The sequence below is a fragment of the Mustela putorius genome, unplaced genomic scaffold, assembly GCF_011764305.1.
Source record: "Mustela putorius furo isolate JIRA1106 unplaced genomic scaffold, ASM1176430v1.1 tig00000577_pilon_pilon_pilon, whole genome shotgun sequence".
NCBI lineage: Eukaryota > Metazoa > Chordata > Mammalia > Carnivora > Mustelidae > Mustela > Mustela putorius.
In genome coordinates, this window is record NW_025421421.1 from 1,812,224 (window position 1) to 1,826,336 (window position 14,113).

General features: G+C 38.5%; 1 pseudogene; it reads left to right on the forward strand.

Annotated features, from left to right (window-relative positions):
* The first annotated feature begins 11,915 nt into the window (after positions 1-11,915).
* LOC101670179 overlaps positions 11,916-14,113 on the forward strand; it is a 39,352-nt pseudogene continuing 37,154 nt past the window's right edge.

Here is a 14,113-nt window from a genome sequence, read left to right on the forward strand (position 1 = left end):
GTCTTGGTCCTGCCTCGTCTGGACCCTCCTCCTAGTAGGAGTTGAACACCACCCCTCACCCTGCCCCTGGGTCAGATTTGACCCACCACTCATGGCTGTGAATCCTTTTACTCTTTCTCAACTGTGTTGTATTTTCTCTTCTGCAGGCAACTCCTCCCTCAGATGTGAGCCCCATTTTCTTTTCTTCACTCTAATTGATTTACCCCTTTGCGTGTTTTCCGTGTTCTCAGCAGGATTATAGATAAGGCACATATACATGATTTTGTCATCCCCTTGTCCAGATAGTTGACACCTAAGTGATATTTAAGGCTCACTAAGGTTGCTGTGACTCAGTCCTCTGCATCGAGGCCACGTACAGTAGTGGCTCAGGTTCCCATAACAGGAACTACCTGGATCATCTGTTTTGTTGGTTGTGGGAGGTGATTATGAAAGGAAGGAAAAAACATTCCATGAGATCTGTTTTACCGCTTATAGTTTTTTTTACTGACAATTACAGTTTAGTGTTTATTTTCGTTTGCGTGTTCTGTATGTCTCTTTGGGAGTCTAGGATTATTTTGTCACCTATAAAACTTTTAACAGTATGCGTTCTACCAGCTGGAGTATTGGACGTTAATTCTTGAGATTTGCTGAGAAACTATTGATACGTCTTTGTAAATATTGCTGAGACATACTATAGGACCACCTCAGAGTGCCCTGAAGTTCTTTGTAACTTCTTAGAGTTAGTGCATTCATGAATGCATCACCCCGTCTTCCCACTGAACCATCAGACCAACTCACTTTATCTCCCTCAGTGTAATTTTTGAGTGTATATGACAACTAAACATCCTAGGCAACTTAAAACTCCGGAACTATGCTTGGCATTAATTTGATAGGGGTGTTCCTTATAGTCCATCCTATGCTCCCATCCCCTAGCTTGATCTAACTTGTAAATTGGTGGCTAACTACTTTTATGTATCAGATTCAACTGGGGATTCTTGTTTACTATACTTAGAAGAATGGAAATTTGAAGAATAAGATTTTTTTTTTAAAGATTTTATTTATTTATTTGACAGAGAGAAATCACAAGTAGGCAGAGAGGCAGGCAGAGAGAGAGAGGAGGAAGCAGGCTCCCTGCTGAGCAGAGAGCCCGATGCGGGACTCGATCCCAGGACCCTGAGATCATGACCTGAGCTGAAGGCAGCAGCTTAACCACTGAGCCACCCAGATGTACATCTTTAATCAAGAAATGTGTATTTTAGCATAAATCGACACTTTAGGAGACCATTGTCAGTCTGTAAGATTCTTTTTCTGGAATATAAAGAATATCTTACAGCTGAAATGTTAGAAATTAGGAAAAAGCAAACATATAAACAAGCTTGGTCACTTGTCACCTGTGAAAGATTGGAAGGAGTTAGTCAATAATTCCTATTTCTTTGAACAGTGAGACTTCCCAGAAAGGCAGATAAATCACTGCTTTGCTGTTTACATTACATATTTGTTAATGGCTATAATTAGGCTTACACTACAGAGTCTTCATTTCTGCTAAAAGTCAGCGGTGATACGGTTCAATAGTTCATATGCTCGTTTTTTTTTAAAAATGGATTTATTGTCAAATGCAAGTCCTAATTAAAGATAGTTAGGGCAAAAGTTTTTCTGTTTTTCTGGCAATGACAGGGACATCTCAGGACTCTTCACTTAGCCTGTCTGTAAAAAGTGAAATATCACGCCTCAGGATGTGTTTTCTTGGCAGAGCACTCATCTGCAAGGCTCTTGGAGGTTCAGCAGAGCAAGTATATATGTATGTGATGATGATTTTTAATCTTTCTTGATGCTTTGGTTCACTCAAAGCATAAAGAGGCTGCTTCTCTGAGTTACACTTGCAGAACCAGAAGGAGGGAGGGAGATTGCCAGAAAGTGTCTTTTTAATGCAAAACCAAGAATTGCTTTCAAACAGAAAAGAATCAATTTTCCAACTGTAAGCAGTATTGAAAGAAGGGACACATCTTGTGAGTAGTATTGCAGTGAGGAAATAACTGGTTCTGGTGAGGCCAGTGCAAAGGGAGACGTGAATAAAGAGACAGTATTGATTGGGCTGAGGTCTAAGTCCGGCATCAGAACGATCGGCCTTGTATCAGGTGGGGCTGAGTCTTTGCTCTGAAACCACGTTGCCTGATCATGTTCCTGGATTGTTTATCCTCTGCTCCTTCATTTCTAAAATGAATGTAGCTGCGAATGCTCAATAAATATTAGGTAATTTTATTATGTGTGTAGAAACAAAAGGCACAAAGTAAAATCCTGCTTAAAAATAATACCCTAAATAGCTTAGTGCTATCAACACCTCACACTGATTTTTCTTTCCTTTTCTGGAACTTGTGCCCCACAGCATAGCAGAGGGGATGCCGCACGGACTTATCTTGTTCAAATCCTTTTAAGCTGCTTCTGCAGAGACAGACTTCTAAGAATTAACTTCGGTGGTGGGAAACTCTCAGGAGATAATGTAGCTTCTCTATCCCCTGCTGCAATTCTCAAGTCTGTGGACCTTGCAGACAATGACTTTCTCTGTCTCTTCCTTACTTAGAGCAGTACCGTTAAAATGAACTAAAGCTGCAGCTTCTGGTGGCTAATTCTTAGTGATGAAGAAAATTAAATGACTTCTGGATAACTATTTCATGGTATGCTCAAGGTGCTGCTTTCTCTACAGTGTTAGGACGTGATTACTTTGGTGCCCAGAAAGGGCAAATCACATTTTCTTAATGCCGAGCTGAATGTTGAACAACATCTTTTATATATTTTTCCTATGAAAAAAATCTCCGGGAAGGAAGAAATAAAGGGATCCAAAGTGCAACAGAGCAGAGGATGGCCCACATGAAATACCCATAAAGAAAATTAATTACTCTAAAAGTTTCTAAAACTGTATTTTTGCTTTCGAGAGATGAGTTTTTCTTTTTCAAAAGCCAATTTGTGAAATACAGCTGCTGTGCAACAACAGATAAATCTATGACAAGTGGTAAAAAATATAAAGGCATTCAAAATTGAGAACTTGAAGCTACAAGTGTGGGATGCCGGTCCTTTCCCTTGTGAATTAATCACTGTGAATAATTAAAGTGGCAATTACATTTGCTGTATCATGACTGTGACTTTACAACCAATTTGTGCAAGTCTTCATTGGAATTAGAAACCAGAGCATCTGAGAAAATCATCATTTCCAATTGCAGCTCAAGGGTTCTATCCTTGATTTTTGAAAGTGTGGCTTATCTAACCACCAGGTTCAAATCTGGAATCTATCCCTTCCTACTGGCATGACCTTGGAGGAAAAATTGTTTACTAGTGCTATATCCATGTGTAAGATGGAAATATGATTAATTTGTTTTTTTTTACATAGATGAGACAAAATACATGGGTAACAAAATCATGAGGAGGCCTGTCCGACCTACAGGTAAAAATAAAATACCTGAAAATGAAACAGTGTGATAGCATTCACCTCTGTAACCACAAGGCCTTGGTCCCTGCATTTGTGTCTGGCCATGTGATTGCTGGGCACTGTGGGGTGATCTGTTTGTATGGAGAGAAGTTTCATTCACGTTGCTGTGGAGGAACTCCTGCTGTATGTTGCTACGGATCTCCAAAGGAACACGCTTCTTTGTCAATTGGGAATTTGTCCGTAATCCCTACTGCGGGCAGGGGTGGCAGATGAAGTCCTATTCCCCATCTAGCCCTTCTTCCACACGCACAGCCAGCTGATTGCCAGCTTCCTACCATTGTTTATTGCAACTGATGAACACGCATGAACACGTGATCATCCCATGTCTGCAGCTCACACAAGCATTCACTACTGGGGGGAGCCTCCTATTTTAGACAAATTTTTGTTGACCCATAACTACAATTCTACTATACAGAAGAGTTTCTTGCCCTAAGCAAACTCTGTGCTCTGTTTCTTCCTTCTTCCCTCCCTGCAACCGCTGATTTCTTTACAGTCTCCATAGTTGTACCTTCTCCAGAATGTTGGAATTCCACAGTATGTAGCATTTCCGGGTTGGCTTCTTTCACTTACTAACACGCATTTAAGCTTCCATTTTGCATGGCTTATACTGCATTTCCTTTTAGCACTGAATATTCGTTGTCTGAATATAGCAGAGTGTCTTTCCTTTAAAAAAAAAAATCCCAGTATAGTTAACATACAGTGTAATATTCCCAGGTGTACAATACAGTGATGTAACAATTCTGTACATTACTCAGTGCTCGTCACCATACGTGCACTTTTTTTTTTTTACGTTTTTCTTTCAATGTAACGGGGGGGGCAACTGTTCAAGACCATCTTTTATTCATAGCATCAAATTTTCTTGTACTTTACATTTTTACTGCCCTTTTTCTTTTGCTCCAGTTTTTATTTAAATTCAAGTTAGTGAACATCATATAGCATAGGCTTCAGGAGTAGAGTTCAGTAATTCATCACTTATGTATAACACCTAGTGATCATCACAGCTAGTGCCTTCCTCAATTCTTATCCCCCATCCAGCTCATACTGCACCTCCCTCCCTCCATCAACCCTCAGTGCTCTACAGTCTCTTATGGTTTACCTCTCTGTTTTTATCTTATTTTTCCTTTCCTTCTCATATGTTCTTCTGTTTTGTTACTTAAATTTCTCACAGGAGCGAAACTGTATGGTCTTTGTCTTTCTCTGACTTATTCTGCTTTGCATGATGCACTCTAGCTCCAGCCACTTCACAGCAAATGGCAAGATTTTGTTCTTTTTGATGGCTAATACTTGTGTGTGTGTGTGTGTGCGTGCACACACACGCGTGCACGCACATGCACACACATGTTTGGATATTTGAGCTCTTTTCATATTTTAGCTATTGTTGATAATGCTATAAACATTAGGGTTCATATGACCCTTCATGTCACTGTTTGTATCCTTTGGGTAAATATCTAGTAGTGCCATACCTGCGACATGAGGTAGTCCCATTTTTAACTTTTTGAGGGATCTCCATATTGTTTTTAGAGTGTCTGCACCAGTTTGCATTCCCATTAACAGTGTATGAGGATTCTACTTTCTCGGCATCCTCACCAACATCTGTCATTTCCTGAGTTGTTAATTTTAGCCATTCAAACCAGTATAAGATGGTAACTCATTCTGGTTTTGATTTGTATTTCCCTGATGATGAGTGGTGTTGAACATCTTTCCATATGTCTGTAAGCCTTCTGGATGTTTTCTTTGGAGAAATGTCTGTTCATGTCTTCTGCCCATTTCTTAAGTGGATTACTTATTTTTTGGGTGTTGAGTTTGATAACTTTTAGATATTAACCCTTTATCAGATATGTCCTTTGCAAATATCTTCTCCCATTCAGTAGGCTGCCTTTCAGTTGTATTGATTGTTTCCTTTGCTGTGCAGCTTTCTCTCTTGATGGAGTCCTGGTAGTTCATTTTTACTTTTGTTTCCCTAACCTTTAGAGACATGTCTAGATAAGAATTGCTGGAGCCGAGATCAAAGAGGGTACTGCCTGTGTTATCTAGGATTTTGATGGATTCTTTTCTCACAGTTAGGTCTTTCATCCATTTTAAGTTTATTTTTGTATATGGTTTAAGAAATTGGTCCATTGTCATTCTTCAGCATGTGGCTGTCCTGTTCTCCCAACACCATTTGTTGAAGAAACTGTCTTTTTCCATTTGGTAACTTTTCCTGCTTTGTCATAGGTTAATTGAGCATAGAGTTGAGGGTTCATTTCTGGGGTTCCTATTCTTATTTCATTGACCTATGTGTATATTTTTGTGCCAGTGCCACACGGTCTTAATGATTAAAGCTTTGTAATATAGTTTGAAGTCCAGAATTGTGATGCCTCCAGCTTTGCTTTTCTTTTTCAGGATTGTTTTAGTTGTTTAGGGTCTTCTGTGGTTCTATCAAATTTTAGGATTGTTTGCTCTATCTCTATAAAAAATGCTGGCAATATTTTAATAGAGATTTCTTTGAAAATGTAGATTGCTTTGGGTGGCATAGGCATTTTAACAATATCTGTTCTTCCAGTCCATGAGCATAGAATGTTTTTCCATTTCTTTGTGATGTCTTCAATTTCTTTCATAAGTGTTCTGTAGTTTTCAAAGACAGATTTTTTACCCCTTTGTTTAGGTTTACTCAATTGTATCTTATTGTTTTTTGTGCAATTTTAAATGGAATCAATTGCATTTTCTGCTACTTCATTATTGGTGTATAAAAATGCAATGGATTTCTGTATGTTCATTTTTATATCCTGTGACTTTGCTAAATTCACATATTCTAGCAATTTTTTGGTAGTCTTTCAGGTTTTATACATAAAGCATCTTGTCCTCTGCTAATAGTGCAAGTTTGACTTCTTCCTTAGTGCTTTGGATGCTGCAGCTGAGGACAAAGAGGTTGCTGCCTGTGCTCTCTCCTAGGATTGTTAGGTTTCTGGTCTCAGATTTAGGTTTGTAATCCATTTGGGGTTTATTTTTGTGTATGGCTACTTTTGCAAGTAGCTGTCCAGCTTTCCCAACACCATTTGTTGAAGACTTTTTCCCATTGCATATTTTTGCCCCTTGAACAAAGATAAATTGACCATATAATTGTGGGTTTATTTCTGAATTTTCTGGTGTTGTCTTTTTGTTTTTATTTCTGTATCATAATGTTTTGATTACTATAGCTTTGTAGTATAACTTAAAATCTTGAATTGTGTTGCATCAGTTTTATCTTTAAGATTGCTCTGGCTATTCTGGGTCTTTTGTAGTTCCATACAAATATTAATATTATTTGTACTAGTTCTGTAAAAAATGGTGTCCTATTGGTGTCCTGATGGCAATTGTATTAAATCTGTTGATTGTTTTTGGGTGGCATGTACGTTTTAACAGTATTTGTTCTTCCCATCCATGAGCATGGGATTTCTTTTCACTTGTTTGTGTCATATTCAGTTTCTTTCATCAGTGTTCTATAGTTTTTGGAGTATAGGTCTTTCACCTCCTTGTTTGAATTTATTCCCAGGCATTTTATTTTTGGTGCTATTGTAAATGGGATTGCTTTTTCAATTTCTCTTTCTGTTACTTCATCATTATTGCATAGAAATGCGATGGGTTTCTCTACATTGCTTTTTGTATCTTTCAAACTTACTCATTTTTCAGTCCTACTGGTTTTTTGGTGGAGTCTTTAGGGTTCTCTATATATGGTATCATGCAATCTGCAAATAGTGAAAGTTTTACTTCTTTCTTATCAATATGGATTCCTTTCTTGTCTGACTGCTGTGGCTAATACTTCCAATACTATATTGAGTAGTAGTAGTGAGAGTGGACATCCTTGTCTCATTTCTGAACTTCAGTGAAAAATTCAGTTTCTCACCTTTGAATATGATGTTAGTTATGGATATACCACAGTTTCTTTAATCATTACCCAGATGGAGGACATTTTGGTTGCTTCTAAATTTTGCCAGTTACAAGTGAATGTCTGTTGTGAACATCTGTATGCAAGTTCGTGTGTGAATGTAAGCTTTCAGCTCCTTTGGGAAATACAATCCGCATATGATTGGTGGTTGATATGGTGAAATGTTTAGTTCTGTATGAAACCACAAACTGCCTTTCAAAGTGGAAGCTGCACCATTTTGCTTTCCCGCCAGCAGCATGTGAGAGTCCCTGTGCTGCATGTCCTCATCAGCATGTGATGTCACTGTTTCAAGTTCTGGCCATTTTGGTGGTGTATAGTGGTATCTCACGGTTTAAACTGCATCTCCCTGATGATATATGATGTGGAACATATTTTCACGTGCTTATTTTCCATCTGCATATCTTCTTTGGTGAGGTGTCAAGATCTTTGGCCCATTTTTTAATGGGGTTGCTTATTTTCTTGAGTTTTAAGGTTTTTGTTTGTTTGTTTGCATCATTTGGAGAGCAGTCCTTCATCAAATGCTTCTTTTGCAGATACTGTCTCCCAGTCGGTGGCTTATCTTTCCATTCTCTTTATCTTGCTGAGTTTAACATGTGGAGGGTAGGAACATTTGAGAATGAGAGCTGAACTAATAAATCTTAGGAGCTACTACTAGCTGGGCACTTTTCCTCTTCTTACCTCTACCATTGTGGGTTCCCTTCCCTGCCAATGTCTTGGTTCTTCCAGCCAGGTCCAAGACCCCTGTAGTTCTCACCTCCAAAAGTACTAATGAGGAAGGAGGGTCAAAGTCAGACTACAAAATAGGGAAAATGAGGGCTGATTTTCCTTCCTATTAATTAGCTTGTTCTTAAACTTAATAGTTAACTCTATCACATACTTCAAAAATTACTAATTAAAATGGCGTGTATAGGGAAATCATTTTTCTAGCTTGGTGAACCATAAGTTAACCATATCTGTTTCTTCAATACTCCCTTCTTATTTACTTAGATGGAAGTTTTATATTAAAACATCTGTTAATACATAACCCCCGTTTTACACTGAAGTTTGCAGAATACATATGCTGCCCTATACATTGTTTCTCTTTTAATAGTGTATGTATATTTTGATTCATATTTTTTTTGTTTTGCATAGGATTCTAGTACATGAATGTACCATAATTTAACCAGTTTCATTTTGGTGGACTTTCCAGTTTTCACTAATTCTTAATTTTTATAAATGTTGCAATGTATAGCATGTACATGTGTGTATATTTATGTGTACACATATGTGTACTGTATGTACATATATACAAGTGTGCAGTGTGTATCTTTTACGCATTTATGCATGTTGTTTCCATATGTGCAAGTTTACCTAAAGAAAAATTCAGAAATATAACTGGTGGGTGAAATAGAATATGTATTGTTTTGATATGTATATAGAGATACCCTGTGGGTTTGCACTACAATTTAACAGTAAATACCTGAGAATACCAAACTACTCAAGTGTTATTACAGTGGTGTCAAACATTTGGATCTTTGTTAATCTTAGCTGGCTCTTTTACCACATTTTATATTTTCTTAAGGAGTAGTCACACTTAAATACAAAGACATTCTTTTAAGGAAGGCAAGAATATTCTGTTAAAAACATTTTATAATTTTCTAATTAAATAATACATAGCTATTCCTTAAATATTTAGAATTTAACTCTTGTATTTTAAGCTATTATCACAAAGTGAAATATACTAAAACTCATTGTTTATAAGTAAACAAAATTTTAAAAATTGTCTACACCCACATCAATTGTCACTTACAGTATTTAGTCATAATTATGGTTTTTAAGAGATCAAATAAATAAATTTATTCCATTACGTCCTACTAAGTGCCACTTTCTGAGAAATGTTAAATGCTACCAGTCCTGCAGTATCTGTCTTTTGAGATGATATATGTTGTGGAACATATTTTCATGTGCTTATTTTCTCTAAAATTTGTGCAGTATTGGAGCGCCTGGTGGCTCAGTGAGTTAAAGCCTCTGTCTTCTGCTCAGGTCATGATCCCAGGGTCCTGGGATTGAGCCTTGCATCAGGCCTGTTGCTCAACAAGGGAGCCTGCTTCCCCCCTCTCTCTCTGCCTGCTTCTCTGTCTACTTATGATCTCTGTCAGATAAATAAAATCTAAAAAACAAATCTGTGCAGTATTTTACTATTGCATGTCTTGAACAAATGACTGTATAAACATGTGTTTTTTTTTTTTTTTTTATGGAGTGCCATCTTATAATGTGAGTTAGATTCAAGATGGATAGAAACTTGACCACCTTTCAATGTTGGAACATTCCGTTTGTATTTCATCTGGTTTACACTAAACTAATGAGAATACATTTTTAAGGTATGCCTTTCATTCAGAAATTAAACCAACTTCTGAGACTAAAGAGCACTAACATGAAATTCCAGCACTTGCTAGTAAAAAGAGCTTGTAGTTCAGACAAGCTGAACGTGTTTGAGGAAGTGATTTTTTTTAAGTCTGAAAACATAAAAATTTGCATATCTGTTTCTATCTGTATGTTTCTTAATGTCAGAAATACTGAAGATTGCCTTCAAATCACTTGTTAAAGAGTATGAAATTATGAGGTCAAGCCGTAGTTTGGGAACTAAAAAGTCTCTTGTGTTGATACTAATTGATAGGAGACCAGAGAGACCACTCTGAGTGGTTTCCTGCTGTGTTATGCTATTTTGGTAACTGGTTATGGGTACCAGGCAGTATCACCTCTGTTAAATATATAGGGAGTCTGTTAATTCTAGAATGTCTTCTCTGCAGCCTCATAAGAATGACCTGCAAGTAATACATCTGATGAAGTTGAAGTCAAATCCTTCTCTTTATCATCTCTTTTCCATTCACAATTACAAATGTGTGCAGTAGTGACTTGTGGGACCCTACCGAAGGCTGCACCTATGTTCAGAATCAGCCCCTGAAGCAGTGAGGTTTCTCTTACAGTATCCAAACCAATACACAGAGTATGAAAACTTATTGGAAGGTGGTCAGAGCTCGATTTATGAAGGCTATGCTTACAAGGCCTTGGACTGCATCCGACAAGTTCAGCAGTCCCAAAAGTGTTTGAAAACATCCCCCCTCCCAGTGGGGAGCAGACTTCATCTATTCACTCGCAGTGCAAAGTTTGAATATCCTAGCTCTTTTAAAAACTCTAAACTCATGCCTTGTGAGCATCCTCTAAAACTATACCTAAATACGTCCTCACTTTTAAATATACTGAATAATTCCGTCCCTTCCCGCCAGGAAGATATGGGCTTCATCTCTTTGGTTCACTGCTGTATTTCCAGTACAAAAATGATGGAAAACAGTCTGTATCCAACACGTGTGTGTCAAATGAATGAATGTAAATTAATCTGAATTGCTCTTAGACTGATTGATGATCGTTGACAGAAGGCATTGTGTTTGCTACTTCTGGATGTTGTAACTAAATACCACACACCAGGTGGCTTATTAATAAGGGGGGGGGGGTTATTTCTTACCTTTTGGAGCTGAAAGTCCGGGACCAGGAGGCCAGCTTGGTCAGTTGAGTGCCCTCTTCCAGTTCCCTCAGGGAGGGAGGGTTGCAGGAGCCCTGTGGACCTCTTTCCTAAGAGCAGTGATGTCATTCATGAGGGCCCCTACTCACGACTTCCTCACTCCCAAAGGCCCACCTTCTAACACCATCACCTGGGGTTAGGAATTCAACATAGGAAGTTGAGGGAACACAAACATTCAGGCCATAACATTAGTGCTTAATATTTTCAAAATTGTAGTGAATTAGAGTTATAAATAGTGTTTAAAATATACACTAGATGTGTTTAACAATCTAAACCATTTTTGGTTTTCATCAAGATATAGCTGACGATTAATGATACATCTACTATCTAATGATCATAATTTATAATGTATGGATTCTTTCCCTGAAGCTGCAGGATGGTGATTAGTTCTTTTTGCATTTTAATTATGCAAGCCACTAGCCCAGTTAAATTTGCTATGTATGTGTTTTATTGTTCCTATTGATTAAACCTTTTGTCAAGAATCACATTTTACCTGAGGACAGAATATTTAAAGAGATGTATATAACCACATTTATTTCCCAAATAGTTGAAATTTCCCTAAACAATAATGAAAATTTGACTGAAGTCTCGTATCACTCTGGCACTTTTATTTTTATTCTTATAGACATGGTAGCCCAGCAAACACACAATATTTTTTAGATTCTTAGATAAATCTCTCAAGTATTCTTTTTCATTTTAATCTTCCATTTCACCAATCCCTCTGCCTTATATACAAAACCAATCTTTACCATGGGTTTCCCTGAAAATCATTTCCATTTCCCCTCTATCTTGTTAATACTTGATTACGCATCCACTCTTTGAACAAAACGTCCTTTTACAGATTTTCTGTGTTCACACTTCCTTTCGTACTGTCCAGCACATAACCACACTCCTGGTTAACCATTATTGTGCCTCTACTGGGATGTTTGGGTCTATTCATCATTCTAGGCACAGAATGGAAGGACTACTGACTTGTCCAGACCTACAAACCCATGCGACTCTTGGCTGTGGACATAAGAAACATGGAAATCACTATTTCTTCGCAAACATGTCTAAACAGTGTGATTCTCTACCAGCTTATCACTGCAGCTCTGACTTCTCCTCGTGCTAACCCCTCTGCTCAGTGTGAGAAGGACACTTCCTCCTGCATCCACCTGACTCAGGAGGAAGTGTGCGAAACCAGAGGACTTTCTACGCCCTTGTCTTTGGGGTCCTCTCACGTTCATGGGTCCGTATTTTCTCCTCTGAGCAGAACTCTCTTCATCTTTCTGTCTGCAATAGCTTCCACTGCCCACAGTCTCTGGCATCACGGGCTATGGAGGGTCTCTGTTTTCCCACACAGCCTGGGATTTAGGGTTCCAGAGTTCTCTGTACATCTGTTTATCCTCCTGCAATTACTCACTCGCCACAGACTCTGCCCTCATGAATGGGAGGCTCCCTACGAAGGGGGCTGTGCGGTGTGGTGGATTCATGGGATGCGCGTACAACAGATCAGTGGCTGTCTACTGTCCTTTGAGTAAACCACCACCAGGTGTGACTTAGGCGAGAACCAGAGTAAGTCTGTTTCTTTCTTAGTCTGTTTACCTCCTAGTGTGTGATACCCTATATTGACAACTGAAGGCAAAAGACTAAAAAGCGGTCGTGGTATTGAGAATAAATCCCATACTGATGGCATCTTAATGCATTTTCATAGCCACTGGAAGATTCTCCTTGACAAATACTGGGCCAAAAAGCTAGAAAATATTTGGGGGCCAAATTATTAACTATGCCTTGGACAAAGTATAGCCTAATGATAGTATCTGACAAGTGGTAATGAATTTGTAATTGTTTTATTACTTATTAAATAACACAGTATATTATTTATAATTAGTAAAATTTATTAATCTTAACTCATAATTATATTTATTGATCCTGTTATGCACTGGGTGTTAGATTAATTATTCTAGCAACACTGGAGCTGATTTTACAGCTGACTAAACAAAGATGTTGAGGGGCTAACTGAGTTCTGTAGGGTCAACTCACAAGTGAGGAGTAAAGTCAAGATTCTGACTGTGTCTCTAAATTCAAATCCTGCCTGTTTAACCACCTCAAGTTGCCACTGCAAAGATGTTAAATCTTGGTTTTCTTCTTGTTCTTCTTTTTAATATTATTACTCTTTCTCCTTGTCTCAGTTGCAGTTTCTTCAGTAGTAACTTCATTAAAATGGCTTATAAAACACAAATAGTTATCATGTTCAGTGCTCGGTTTTCTATTCTGTGCAGGTATTAAGTGTGGCCAAAGTCCTTGGTGAACGTTGGGAAAACCACTACCTGAAGGGCCTGTGGGTACACCAGACGTCCCCCCTGCACACATGTGTGGTAATAGCTCTGAGAAAAACAAAGGCAGGCCTCCAGAAGTGAGTGGGTGAGGCTGGAGGGGCTGAATAGCTCAGGTTGCTGCTTCCTGCTTGCAGTGTGGCATGGGGTGAGGACTGAGCCTGAGCCCCCCTGGGTTCCTTCCTCTTCCCTCAGACAACTTCCTAAAGGCAGAGCTGGCCGTGTACTTCTGAGGAGAGCTACTGATCTCTAGCCAGAGTTTGATGCAATGAACCCAGCTTTCTGCACTGGGAAGCATTGCATTGTATGGCCTGGGATTTCTTCCAGTATGTGTCCCATCAGAGAGAATTGCTTCATCATATTGGTTTTGACTGGCTGGGGTAAAAGTGCAGGTTTTGCTTTTCTGAAAATCAACCTGCAGCAAGTCAGCTTTGTATATGGATTGGATTGCTAAACCTGTTCACTCCTCACTTCCATTCCCTGGTCTTGGGAACTCGAAAGTGAAATCCAGTAGGCTAGCATGTTGTGTCCCATCACCTAGCCTCCAGTTCCTGAATATGGCTGGAGAGGTTTTGTTTTAGTTTAACGCAAGTGAAAATTCGCTCTTGCCATTTCATTCAAGAAGTGAACCTATTCCAAATCCCCTGTCAGTTTGAGGGAAGCCAAGAGAGTATTAAGATAAATTGCATATTATGCTTCTGCAAGTGAATCACAGGTTTATAATAATTGTTCTTTGTGATACAAGGTTTAGAGGACTTTGTAGGGAAAACAGCATTGGTGGAAATGTCCATTAAAGAGTGGGAAAAAAAACGCACACAGATACTGTAATCACAGTGATGATAATTATGACAGCATAATATCATGTATTAAATATT